The sequence below is a fragment of the Cebus imitator genome, unplaced genomic scaffold (genome assembly GCF_001604975.1).
Source record: "Cebus imitator isolate Cc_AM_T3 unplaced genomic scaffold, Cebus_imitator-1.0 Scaffold838, whole genome shotgun sequence".
NCBI classification, from domain to species: domain Eukaryota; kingdom Metazoa; phylum Chordata; class Mammalia; order Primates; family Cebidae; genus Cebus; species Cebus imitator.
The window spans coordinates 177,681-192,291 of record NW_016108153.1 but is presented as its reverse complement, the minus strand read 5'-3'; the positions used below and the strand labels follow the sequence as shown (position 1 = coordinate 192,291).

Sequence of the window (14,611 nt, the reverse complement as noted above, 5' to 3'; positions counted from 1 at the left end):
CTGACCACATTTTGGTCATTTATTCATTTAACAAATACTGATAAACACATATTTTATGCTAGACTAGTGTAGTGTCTCTGGGTGTAGCATAGTATTTGGGACATAGTAGGTGCTCAGTATATACTTGTGGACTGACTAAAAATAACCACAAAAAGAGATCCTCCCCTTTGGTGAGAACTGTGGTCTAGATTTGGGGGCCAGGAGAACTTTCTGGAGGTAGTGGCAATAAGTAAGTCAATGTTAAACTTGTTCTGAAGGTATTTAACCAGAGTAGAGTTTTTAAAAAAATTATTGAAACATTTTTTTCAGTTTTCATTTTCTTCCTTTTCTTGGGAAGTATGTAAAATAATGCAAGAATACTTTCTACATGAGTCCACCTTAATTCTTTGGACATTTGAGTATGGTATGTAACTCTGGATATGATTTCAAAGCAAAAATTATTTAGACTTAAGATTTTTTGAAAAGCTTGAAATATACCGCTAATACAAATGAATTTTTTCAAAGTGCTGTGCCAGAAACAGTAAATCAGTTTGGTAAATATGTCACTGTAGACATCCAAGACAGAGAAAATGAGGCCTAAGTTAAGGGACTAAGATGAAAGGAGATATTTCTAAGGTGAATCAATAAGGAGAGGTGGCAAATTACACCTGATGGATTTGACAGAGATACTGCAGCTCCTGGCGTTGACTAGAACTAGGATTTGTAAAAAGTTAGTGATTCTCTCAGCCCGTTTACAACACAATGTAGGTGTTGATCTAGTGAGGGAGTCAATGAGATAGAGCATTGCAGAGCTTGCTAGAGAGGCACAGGAAGTCGCCTGAAGTGAAGGAGGGGGTGGCTGCTGCAGAAGCTAAAGCTTCCGCCAAACAAAAGAGGACAGCACTTCCGGTCACGCCATCGTCGCTGCCTTCTTCGTCAAGGTGAGTGTAAAGAAGGGGACTTTGTAATTCTCACAAATAAATCCCCATACACTCCAGGGAGACCTCCTTTTGTGCCTCAACATGGGGTAGAAAGGATAATTCATCCCCGCGTACGTTGTAGGAAGGATGCTTCTGACGCATATGATTCTGATAGCCTCACTATCTCCTCCCTTCTCCTCCGGAGATGGGAGGTCCCATCCTACTCCCCTTCCTGATTGTTGTGGTCCTTTTATCTACCTGACTCTCGGTCATGTCTCACCTCTCCTCTTTATCCCGGATCCTCTTCTCCGGTCTGGAGCCAGGGTCATTCCCTCAACCACATTCCCTCTACCACAGGTCACTCCTACCTCCTACCTCTCACCTCCTCCTTCTGCCCCGCATCCTTTTAGCCTGCGACTCTTCGCAAGCCCCTTCCTAAACTCTGTTTTACTCCCCCTGCTGGCCTTTGGTCTTTCCCGTTCCCCTCCTCCAGAGACCAGTGAATTACGTACTTTGCAAAAGTAGGTGTGACTTCAAGGTCAAGGCTTTTTTTTTTTTTTTCTTTTTTGGTTCTTTTAAAGTAGAAGCAAAGAGGCAGAAACCTTAGAGCCCTAAGAGACATAGGCACTTGTTCAAATTATGTTCTTTTATTTTTTAAATCTAAACAAAATTACACATCATTTAGATACTATTGCACAGATTTCCGTCTTCTCACTGCATTTATTTTTTATGTTGCCATAGGACTGAATCTCCAAATTTTGAGGTGGAGGGGGGACGGCAAACGTAGTGGATTATACCTATAACCAGGTGTCAGCTTCAGAGAGCGTAAGCTTTCCCATCCCCTGTAAAACTTAGCGGAGAAATGGTTGACAGGCATGGCATCCAGTCACAAATTTATTACTTTATATGAGTTGAGTTTATTATGCAAATTATTTTCTGGTCTCTGATAGCAACATTAAACACCAAGCTGACATTTTTTGAGACAAAGACTTTTTCTCAGAGCTTTGCAAGTATTACATAATCTGTTTGTTGCAATATGAAATGTACTTTTCTGTTACATTTGTTACCGTGTCAAATTTATCTTGTGAGAACATCAGTTATTAAATAATAATCACAGTTCGTTATTGCCTTTACCCAAATGATCAATAAATTTATGGTGAGAATCAGAGTTTTTCAGGCTCTATCAGAATCTAACGAGGAATTTAACCAAAGTTTTCTTTGAACAAGCAGTTGACTCCTTCCTGTGTGTTATGCTTGCCAAAATAAGGGGTGATCCTCTTTTCTAGGCCACGGATAGTTTTTATTTCTTTAAGAATAAACAGGCTGGGTGCTGTGGCTCACGTGTGTAATCTCAGCACTTTGGGAGGTCGAGGTGGGCGGATCACCGGAGGTCGGGAGTTGGAGACCAGCCTGACCAACATGGAGAAACCCTGTCTCTCCTAAAAAGACAAAATTAGCTTGCCTGTAGTCCCAGCTACTTGGGAGGCTGAAGCAAGAGAATCGCTTGAACCCAGGGGGCGGAGGTTGCAGTGAGCCAAGATTGCGCCATTGCACTCCAGCCTGGGCAACAAGAGCGAAACTCCATCTCAAAAAAAAGAATATACAATGAGGCAGAGCTTTTGTGACACCAAAACCCTTAGGAACTTTTCCAAAGAGTATTGCTGATGTCTGTTTATTCAAATCATTATTACATATCATTTAAATATTATCACACTTGTTTCAGCCCACTGTGCATCTCCTCACCTGTTTTTTTTTCCCACATCCCAGATATGTCATCACACGGGTAAATAACTCATTATGTATCTCTAATTTATAGGTGCATTAAGTAACCACCACATCATTATTTTACTTAGTAAGATAAATAATAATTTCTTTTTTTTTTTTTCCTGTGGTTTTGTGACAGAGTCTTGCTCTGTTGCACAGGCTGGAGTACAACGGTGTGATCTTGGCTCACTGCAACCTCTGCCTCCTGGCAAGTGATTCTCCTGCCTCAACCTCCCAAAGTACCTGGGATTATAGGAGACTGCCATCATGCTTGGCTAATTTTTGTAGTTTTAGCAGAGATGGGGTTTCACCATGTTGGTCAGGTTGGTCTCGAACTCTGGACCTCAGGTGATCCACCAGCCTTGGCCTCCCAAAGTGCTGGGATTACTGGCGTGAGCCACTGCACCTAGTCAATAATAATTTCGTATATCACTAATACTCAGTCTATATTCAAATTTCCATGATTGTCTTTTTTTTTTTTTTGAGACCGGGTTTAGTTCTGTTGCCTAGGTTGGAGTACAGACATATGATCAAAGCTCACTGCAGCCTCAGTCTCCTGAGCTCAAGTGATCCTTGTGCCTCAGCCTCCTGAGTAGCTGGGACTACAGGTACATGCCACCACACCCAGCTAAAATTTTCTTTTTTGAGATGGAGTTTTGTTCTTGTTGCCCAGACTGGAGTGCGGTGGTGCCATCCCAGCTCACTGCAACCTCCAACTCCTGGGTTCAAGTGATTCTCCTGCCTCAGCCTACCGAGTAGCTGGGATTACAGGCATGCACCACCACGCCCGGCTAATTTTGTATTTTTAGTGGGGACAGGGTTTCACCATGTTGGTCAGGCTGGTCTCGAACTCATGACCTCAGGTGATCCGCCCGCCTTGGCCTCCCAAAATGCTGGGATTGCACGGGTGAACCACCATGCCCAGCCTAAATTTGTTTATATAGAGATGGGCTCTCGAATATGTTGCCCAGGCTGGTCTGGAACTCTTGGCCTCAAGCAGTCCTCCCACCTCAGACTTCCAGAGTGCTGAGATTACAGACATGAGCCACTGTGCTTGGTGAATTGTCTTATAGTTATACAGTAGATTTGTTAGTTCAGTATCCAAACAAGGGCCATTTATTGCCAATGGATGTTTTTCTCTTAAGTCTCATAAAGCCATTGCGTAGTCCCCCTTTTTAAAAGATCATTGGTTAATTCAAGAAACTACGTCATTAGTTCTATAGACGGTTTCATTGTCTGGATTTAGGTGATTGCTTCCTTGAGGTGGCATTTATTTTGTTTTCCCATCCCCATGTTTTCTATTTACTGACATTTAGAGCCAGAGGCTTGATTAGATTCAATTGTGATTATTGTTTAAGAGAAAGTCTCATTTTAGGCAGTACTGTTTATTTTCTGTTGTATTTTATCATGTCTAATTTTACCTTTTTTTTGTTGATGCTGGGATTGATTTGTCATTTCAGGTGTTGTCAGGCTGATCTCTCCATTGTAGCTTTTCCTACTAACCTTTCTGCTATTGGTTTTAGCAGCCATTGATGATAATTGCCTAAATTCATTATTTCAGTAGAGATTGAAAAATAGTGATATTTAATTATTTCAATCTTTCTGCATTATTAACTGGAATTAATTTATAAAGAAGACTTTTTCCGTATCAGCATTTTTTTCCTAAAGTATATTTCATAATAAGATAAATGCTGCTCCTGCTGCTGCTTTTCGTCAGTTATCAGTGTTCATAGTGATGAGTTGGTTTCTTAGCAACCACCACTGTTTTCTTTAATATCATTAGGAATTCATGGATTTTTATGTATTTTAAGTATATCAATCCATCCTGGGCATTTTTTTTTAATGCTTAAACAATGTCATTTTATAAATTAGGAGCCTCTTCTGTTTAACTTCTGTTTTTTTTCACATTATCTCATTAGTCCTTGTTGGCTTCCTTGCTTTTGGCATAAGATATTTTAGGCTCATCATGTACACTCCCTGCCCCATCCTTGAAATTAACCATTTTACAAGGAAACATGTAATTTTTCAGAGAACTTTGTTATTTAGAAACTAAGATGGGAATATTGAGGGGATTATTATTTTAAAAGTCATGCTATCTGATCTTTTGTTATGCCCTTTTCCTTGCTATTTTGAATACATTTAAATGACTCTTGCAGCATTTTACTGAAAATTGGCTAAACATGGCTTTCATTTGTTTATGTAGTCATTCATCTAGCAAAAAATTATAGAATGCTTACTATCATATATCTGGTCTTATGCTGGGCACAGGATATACGAGGGTAAACCTCACTGGTCTCCTGTCCTTAAAGAAGACTCATTCTAGTGTGGATATGAGCAAACAGGCAGTGTCTAAAGAGCAGTGAAGAATAATGTGTTCATACTCTTTCTGCATTGAGCATACTCTGGGCATAGGCAAATGGGGTGACAGGCTGTAGGAGCACAGAGAGGACATCCCAAAATGCTTTGGAGAGGGAAGGTAATGCTTGATACTGGATGAGTAGAAGAGGTGTGAAGGTAGAAGAGTGATGAAGAGTGTTCCAGTCAGGAAACTGGAAGAAGTAGGGGGGATCTTGATATAGTCAAGGAAAGGCATATATGTAGTTGGTTATGATGGGAACATAATTGTGTAAGTTTTTCAATTTTCAGAAGATTGACAAAATAGTCTATTACCACAGACCTGAAGATGTAAAATGTTGTAAGTATATGTTATTGATTTTTATATTAAAATTAATAATGAAATAATGCAAATTCTAATTAAAATTAGTATTTAATGTACTTCTTGGACCTCACTATATTTTTAGTTATTTCATTAATATTAAAGCATAGTTATAGTTAGGGGATGCCTATTTCATGTTTTATTTCACTGCTTCTTTATTTTTACTGTTATTTTGCTTTTTCTATATGTGTTAAGAATCTGAATTTTCAAGATATGACATTAAAAATAGTGGCATATTTATTGTGGTTCTTCATCTCCCTTCATCCTTTGGCTGCTATTTGTGTCAACCTGTTTAATACCATAACTACAGTCCCTTACACAAGGCAAAGTTGTTCCAGAAAACATGTCATCTCTCTTTATTACTAGTTGGACATTATACTATACCTGTTACCTTTTACAGCATGTTGCACCTGAGGCTGTCTATCTGACAGATATTGCATGAATTGTGTGTTACACACAGATTTGTGGTTTACCAGAGTGCTATGGTTTACCAGTTGGAAATTTTGGGACCGTGAGTGTAAGAGAATCGCTAGGCTTAGGAGGGAACCACATCTCATTTGTGGCCAGGAGGTGAAGGGGTATTCTATAAATCACTGAAGGATGTGGGCAAGCTTATTTTTTAGGAAGGAGGATTCTAGAGGTCATAAAGAAAAAATTCCAGTTGGGAAGGAGAGCAGTGAAAACAGTAGATTCAAGGGGAAGTGGGAGTAGATTACTACTTTTGATTCCCTCTGTTTGTCTTCTTGATTATAAGAATGTGTTTCTAGAGTCCTGAAAGGCAAGAAATGTAAGTGAACAAAGGGAGAGTCAGAGAAGGTGAGAAAGGAAAACATACACAGTCTGAGAATGTCAGATGTGATGGGAGAATAGTGGGAAAGATAGATTGCAACCATTAGGATGGATTGATAAGTCTTAGGAAAGACAGATCATTAATTAATTAATCAATTAAGTACAAACATAGTGATGACTAGCTGGATAATGAGAACATGTAATTGACTTAAATGTATTTTCTTTTTTTTTTTATTTTTTAAGACAGAGTCTTGCTCCGTTACCCAGGCTGGAGTGCAATGGCGCGATCTCGGCTCACCGCAACCTCCGCCTCCTGGGTTCAGGCAATTCTCCTGCCTCAGCCTCCTGAGTAGCTGGGATTACAGGCACACGCCACCATGCCCAGCTAATTTTTTGTATTTTTTTTTATTAGAGACGGGGTTTCACCATGTTGACCAGGATGGTCTCGATCTCTTGACCTCATGATCCACCCGCCTCGGCCTCCCAAAGTGCTGGGATTACAGGCGTGAGCCACCGCGCCCGGCTTTAAATGTATTTTCAACTGAGTGAGATAGACATAGACATTGCAACAGCCGGTGCTTGCTGGAGGAGAGACGAAGGTCTGGTGGCGGCAGTAGAGACATAGAGGAAGGTCCTCTAACCTATTTTAAGGGCTCAGAGAAGGCTTCCTAGAAGAGACCATGTTAAGAACTGAATTTTGACAAAAAAAGTGGTGAGTGGGACCAGAGAGCAAGTGGTTATTTAGACCATGTAAAGTAGCTGAATGGGTATGCCATTTAGCCTTGAACCTAAAGTAATGGGCAATTTAGAGGTTACTCTGTGGTCTAGTAGAGCTAAGGAAAAGGGACAAGTGGAAAGGAATAGTTTTAGAAATGGTTAAATTTATGCTATAATATGTATCACTTTAGTTAGCTCTCATGGAAGAGCAACCTCTTCTATTTTACCCAGTATGCCATGAAATGATCATTTTCTGTATATGTTGTGACATGAACAAATATAAGCATGTATTTGGATATTGAAAATGCATTGTGTTCCCTGTATCAAGGGGTTTTCATAAATTCTCTTGAATTGTGCCAACAACCCTATGGGGGTGGAAACTGACTTCAAGATGAAGTGACACACATAACCATCTGTTAGAAGCTGAACTGAGATTAAAACCTAGGTTTACGGTGTCTTCATAACCTATGCCAATCCTACTTTTGCACAGGTAACTATTCTTTTAAGTAAAAGTGTAATTTAAAATGACTTCCATCTTATCGCTTTGCAGGACTGTTCAATTAATGACTTTCAGCAGTGTCCTGAGTTTTGTTTCTCAACTATGGTCATCATCGTCATATATAAAATGCCCTGGCCATCATTTTGAAGTTGACCTCTTCTCAAATCCCCATCCCTTAAATTTGTTTTCTTCTAGTATGGGGCTAGTATGTGAAATTATTTTCAGATCACAATCCTTTGTACCACCTTTCCAGAAAAAAAAAACAAACTCATCCTTCTTAGCCAAATCCCTCTTTCTTGTCAAAGAGATGTCCCTTAGTCTGCTTAATGTTATCATAACAGATTTATTTTTAAAAATATGTTTATTTAGTTCATGGTTATGCAGGCTGGGCAGTTGTAGTGGCATGGTGTTGGCATCTGCCCAGCTTCTGGTGAGGGTTTTTGTGTTGTATCATAACATGGGGAAGGTCCAAGGGGTGAGAGGGGAGACCCCATTGCCTCCTTCAACTTCACCTCTTCCCCCCACTTCCAGATGGAAAGGAGAGTGAAGAAGGGAAAAAAAAAAAAAGAAATATCAAAGAGCTGGGAAAATGACTCCCTCTTTAGTTCCCAGCGTCTCTGCTATCTGTTAACCTTGAAAGAGCTACAAATGAATGCCATCTCTGCGGGCTGGAGCCCGGCACTGGTTCACTCCCCCATGTCTCCCTAGACCAGATTCCCTCTTGGAAACACTTCTGCCAACAAACAGATTGTTGCTTTTGTCTTGTCTCTGCAAGCCACCTCCACTGCTGGTCCCTGCCCACGCTGCATATGAATTAGCAAATCAGTGAAGCCAAAAGATTGTAAGGTTGGACATCCAGCAAATGGACAATGATGTAGTTCTGCCTCAGTTTCCCTTTTAGCATTGTCAGCCTATAAAAGGGGAGAGAAGCCACAGCTCAGGGAGCTCGGTGAATGAAGCTGAAGCCCCCCGCATCTCCCGGCCGAATAAAAAAGCCACTTCCTTTCTCAGTTCTGTGTTTGAGAGGTTTGTTCCCTGCTGTTCCTGCTACAGGGGAACATGGCCTTGTGCAAAGGGACAAAACTTGAGGGACACCCTGGTCTTTTAACAACCCACTCTCACACAAACTGATCGCATGAGAACTCATTCACTTTTGTGGGAACGACCCCAAGCCATTCTTGAGGGATTTGCCACCATGACCCAAACACCTCCAACTAGGCCCCACCTCTAACACTGTCACACTGGGGATTGAGTTTCAGCATGAGTTTTGATGAAGACAACTGTATTCAAACAATAGCAGCCCCTTTCCTGCCTTTTGCCTACCTTCCTAGGGGGAAAATACAGAACATACTTAACTCTCGTAGAGTTTTGTGTTCCCAGGCCAAATCCCTGCTTCCTTTCCATTTAGGATTTCTAGCTTCAGATGACCGTTATCTCCTAGTTGAGGCCTGAATATATAGACTGACTCGGAGATCTTTAGGAAACTGAGGAGATTTAGGGCTGGAGTTGCCCTAGTGATTATTTTTGATTGACACCAGCTGTGCCCCAAACAAGATACTGGATATTTAGATGAGTCAGACAAAGACCTGCCCTCAAAGACCTCTTAGTTTTGTGTGAAGGAGGAACATGTAAACAGCAATTACACAGTTAAATAGCATGACATTGTGGAAGCACAAAGGAATGTGATCTAATTGCAGGGTGCAGGTAGCAACAAGTCTTTTGGGTGGAGATAGCATCTGTGCTAGATATTGAAAGATGATATGAGATAATAGAAGAAGGTAAAGAGTGGTAAGAGAGGTAGGCAGTCAGTAAGGTCATGGACAGCTTTTTTTGTTTGTTTGTTTGAGATGGAGTTTCACTTTTGTTGCCCAGGCTGGAGTGCAATGGCATGATCTCGGCTCACTGCAGCCGCCTCATCCCAGGTTCAAATGATTCTCCTGCCTCAGAAGTAGCTGGGATTACAGGCATGCACCACCACACCCAGCTAATTTTGTATTTTTAGTAGATACAGAGTTTTTCCATGTTGGTCAGGGTGGTCTTGAACTCCCGACCTCAGGTGATCCACCCGACTCGGCCTCCCAAAATGCTGGGATTACAGGCGTGAGCCACCGCGCCCGGCCCCGGGATGGCCTTTTTTATGCTAATAGGCTGGAACTCAATGGAGAGGGATTTAAATGGGGGGATGTCATGATCAGATTATCACTCTTGAAAGGTCACTGAATTAGAACTGAAAGTTCCCATTGAGCAAGGTAACATATTCTGTATGTTTGAAAGTGTTTGTAGTTTGCTGTTACTACAAGTTGGCCCCCATTTTATTTTTACTATAGGCCGTGTTTAACAGCATATTGCATGCTTTGAGAATACTGTCTCTGGTTCTAACGCAAGCGTATAAGTTAGGTAATACCATTTATATTTCATAGATAAATAATTAGTATTTCAGAGAAGTCAAGGGTGATATAATAAAGATAATTTTGAGTTAGGTGTAGAGCTGTGATTTTCCGAATTTTGCTCCTCCAGCCTTTCTAGAAACTTGGGTAAGGAAGGGTCAGGTTTCTGGGTTCTCTGCTTGTGCCCCAACAAGAATTACTCTGTTCTATTTCTTATTTACTGTGCCCTTGGATAAGGTTTTGTTTAGAAAAACAGGAACTGCATCTTTGAAAATTAATTCAAATGGAAAGATGCTATACTTCAAGATACTGGGGACAAAGAAACGAAGACAGACAAAAATAGTATTAATTTGATTGAATGAGTAAGATGTAGTTGGCTAAATATGGAAGCAAAGGAGGAATTTAGGATGATGCTGTTTTTGTTTCTGGCTTGGGTGACTCAGAGGATATGGTGCCATTGAAGAAGGGGCAGGGAGGTCATGTCCACTTTCATGTGTTTGTGGGATAACCACACAGATGTGTCTGGTTGGCGGTTAGATATATTGCTTGGAGTTTAAGAGAGGGATTTGGGTTGAAGATAAACATTGGATGTTTATTGACATAGAAAAAGTTGACACTACGGGGGTGAATGAGATTGCTTAGGGCAGTATGGACTTACAGAAATATAAGGTAAGCCACATGCGTAATTTTTAAAATAAACTTTATTTTGGATTTACAATAATATTACCAACATAGCCCAGAAAGTTCCTCTATACCCCACATTCAGTTTCTGCTATTGTTGACATATTAAATTATTAATGTACATTTGTCACAACTAATGAACCAATATTGATATATTGTTATCAACAAAAGTCCATATGTTATTCAGATTTCCTTATTTAAAAAATTTAGGGCCCGATCCTCCTTTAGACATCCTGGGTGCCACATGGCTGCTTAAGACTCAGGGTGACTGGAGAAGACATGAGGGAGGGTACCCGTGTCAGTTTAAAACCTCTTTTCAGTAATTTAAAATCTTAAAGTCATGTTAATATTAAATTAATAATCATAAAATGCCTGAGTCATTTAAGTTAAAATATTAAACATTAAAACATTAATTTTTTTTTTTTTTTTTTTTGAGACGGAGTTTCACTCATGTTACCCAGGCTGGAGTGCAATGGCGCGATCTCGGCTCACCGCAACCTCTGCCTCCTGGGTTCAGGCAATTCTCCTGCCTCAGCCTCCTGAGTAGCTGGGATTACAGGCACGCGCCACCATGCCCAGCTAATTTTTTGTATTTTTAGTAGAGACGGGGTTTCACCATGTTGACCAGGATGGTCTCCATCTCTTGACCTCGTGATCCACCCGCCTCGGCCTCCCAAAGTGCTGGGATTACAGGCTTGAGCCACCGCGCCTGGCTAAACATTAATTATTAAGGATAAGTTTAAGTTGATATATTTTGGCATCTTATTTTTAAATGGTGGAGAAAAGCTAAATATGTTTAGATTTGTTAATGACCAAAAATTTGAGGCCTTGAGCAGTGGCTCATGCCTGTAATCCCAGCACTTTGGGAGGCCAAGGCAGGAGGGTTGCTTGAACCAGGAGTTTGAGACCAGCTTGTGCAGCATAGAGAGACCTTGTCTCTCCAAAAAAGAAAAAAAGTTAGCTGGGTGTGGTGGCACACACCTGTGGTCCCAGCTACTCCTCAGAAGGCTAATTTGTGAGAATCACTTGAGTTTGGGAGGTCAAGGCTGCAGTGAGCCGTGATTGCGACACTACCCTCCAGCCTGGGTGACAGAGCAAGACCCTATATCAAAAAAAACAAAACAAAATAAAAAGAAAAAAAAGAGAGAGAGAGAGAAATAAAAAGAAAAGCAAGGCATGTTTTTGGGAAGGAAAGGCACAAAAATGTGTGTTTATTAAAGAATTCGTCTAATTTAAAAGTTGGTTAAAGATCGTTTCAAATTAAATAAATCAAAAGAGATATAAATAAAACTAAATAAAATACAAAAAATGGAAAAGAGAAAATTAAAAAAAACTTCCAGGATATTATATTACATTTAGCCATTATATTTCCCTAGGATACCCTTGGTTATGCCAATTTCTCAGGCTTTCCTTGTTTTTGATGACCTTCACAGTTTTGAGGAGTATTCATCAGGGTTGTAGAATGTCCCTCACTTTGAGTTTGTCTGATATTTTTATCATGGTTAGACTAGCATATGGGTTTTTGTTTTGTTTCTTAGAGGGCACAGAGATAAAGTACTATTCTCATTGCACAATGAGGACATCCTGTGAATACGACTTATCTGTGATGAGAGGAATCTTGAGTACTGGTCTGGGGTAGTGCTTGCCAGCTGTTTCCACTGTAAAATCACTTTTTTTTCACCTTCCCATTCTGTACTCTTTTTCAGGGAAGCCACTATGTGCAGTCCAAACGTAAGGGATGGGTGTTATGCATCTCCTTTTGGGGAGTGTGGAATTTTTCTCTACAAGAGATTTGACTTCTGTCCTCCATTTACATATCCAGTCATTTATCCGTATCAATATTGACCCATGAATATTTATTTTATACTCTGGGTTCTAGTCCAGTACTACATTATTTACATTATTTACTTCGTTGCTCAAATTGTTCCAGCTTTGGGCCACGCACAGTGGCTCATGCCTGTAGTCCCAGCACTTTGGGAGGCCAAGGCAGGTGAATCACTTGAGGTCAGGAGTTCAAGACCATCCTGGTCAACATGGCAAAACCCTATCTCTACTAAAAAATAGAAAAAGTAGCCAGGTGTGGTAGCGCACACCTATAATCCAAGCTACTCGGGTGGCTGAGATAGGAGATTGCTTCAACCCTTTAGGCAAAGGCTTCAGTGAGCCGAGATCACACCACTGCACTCCAGCCTGGGCAACAGGGCAAGGCTCTGTCAAAAAAAAAAAAAAGAAAATTGCTGCAGCTTTGGTTATTGGGGCAATTTTAGATTCACTCTTGTGTCTCTTGACATACCCCCATTGTTTTGTTTTTTGGAGTACTTCCTTACTTTCTGGAACACAAGATACACCAGGCTCATATTGTATATTCCATGCCCCAGCCCTAGAATTAGCCATTTCTCCAAGATCCCTTTCTTTTATTAGAGTATGGTATTACACACCAAGATCCAGATGTTGTGTGTACTCATTGCTATCAATGTGCCAATGCTTCTAGGCCTCTCAGCAGACAGAGTTAGGAAATATGTATACTAATCATGTATACACATGTATTTATAAATATTTATGTATATTCCATCTTTATCTTAAGCTAAACATGAGTTTATACTGATGACTCTGATTCTAATCCAGTACCATGAACATGGTTTATTCTAGCCTTCCCAACTTGCTTATCTGTAATCTCTCATTCCAGTGACAAACCTTGTTCCCACCACCCACTATCCATTCACTTATTTGTTCAATCCCAGTATGCATGTATGGCAGTTTCAGAATTACTAATTCATACTCCACAAGAAACAACTTCACCAGCTATAGTACATACAGCACTTGTAGTTTATTTTGTCTTTACTCTTATAGTCTCTACTCATTTCCAAAGTTACCTAGGGTGGCACTTTTCCTCTCTACCCTCTTTAGGGAGGTTCTAGCATACATCTGTAATTCAGTTAAAATTTTTGTCACCATATGCATTCCATCCTGTTATCCCTTGCCCTCCTAGTTGACATTCAAAACATTTACATAAATTAAGGTTCACTCTTATGCTGTAAAGTTCTGTGGGTTTTGACAAATGGATAACATTGTGTACCACTACAGGGTCATACAGAATAATTTCACCAACCTGAAAAGTACACTCTGCACTTCATTTGGTCAACCCTACTTCCCTCCCTAAATTCTTGGCAACTACTGATCCTTTTCCTCTATGATCTTGTTTTTGAACAATGTTACATAAATGGAACAATGCAGTATGTCTTCTTTTCAGACTCTCTTTTTCACTTAAAATATGCATTTAAGATTCACTCATGTTGTTACATGGGTTAACAGCTCATTTAATTTTATCACTCTTTTGTTGTTATATTACATTTTTATATGTTTATGCCTAATGAATAATTTTATAGATATTGTTTTATTCCATTGACTTTTAAACATGTTAAGAGAAGAAATATTAGTTATTCTGTTTTTATATTTATCTTCATAATTGCCTTTATCATTGCTATTTGTTTTTGTGTGGATTCATAGTACACTCTGGAGTCGTCTTTCAGTCTGAATAACTTCTTTTAGTATTAAATTCTTCTAGTATTTCCTCCTTTTTTTATTTTATTTTCTTGAGTCGGAGTCTTGCTCTGTTGCCAGGCTGGAGTGCAGTGGTGTAAACTCAGCTCACTGCAACCTCCACCTCCCAGGTTTAAGCAATTCTTCTGCCTCAGCCTCCTGAGTAGCTGGGAGTATAGGCACGTGCCACCATGCCCAGATAAGTTTTGTATTTTTAGTAGAGACTGGGTTTCACCATGTTGGCTGGGTTGGTCTCGATGTCTTGACCTCATGATCCGCCCTCCTCAGCCTCCCAAAGTGCTGGGATAACAAGCGTGAGCCATCGCACCTGGCTGTCTTTTAGTATTTCTTGCAAGCCAGGTCTGGTAACAACAAATTCCCCCGGTTTTTGTTTATCTAGTAATATTTTTTGTTTTTGTTTTTTTTGAGAACGAGTCTCACTCTATTGCCCAGGCTGGAGTGCAGTGGCACAGTCTTGGCTTACTGTAATTTCTGCCTCCCAGGTTCAAGCAATTCTCATACCTCAGTCTCCTGAGTAGCTGGGATTACAGACACCTGCCACCACACCTGGCTAATTTTTGTATTTTTAGTAGAGATGGAGTTTCACCATGTTGGTCAG

At 40.2% G+C, this 14,611-nt stretch overlaps 1 protein-coding gene across 1 annotated transcript in view; it reads left to right on the top strand.

The window, feature by feature from the left end:
* Positions 1–814: 814 nt before the first annotated feature.
* Positions 815–14,611, top strand: part of MAGED1 (MAGE family member D1) — a 107,751-nt gene continuing 93,954 nt past the window's right edge. The window contains exon 1 of the mRNA XM_017520441.1: positions 815–920. The gene's annotated coding sequence lies outside the window, so the exon portion shown is untranslated. The remainder of the gene's footprint in view (positions 921–14,611) is intronic.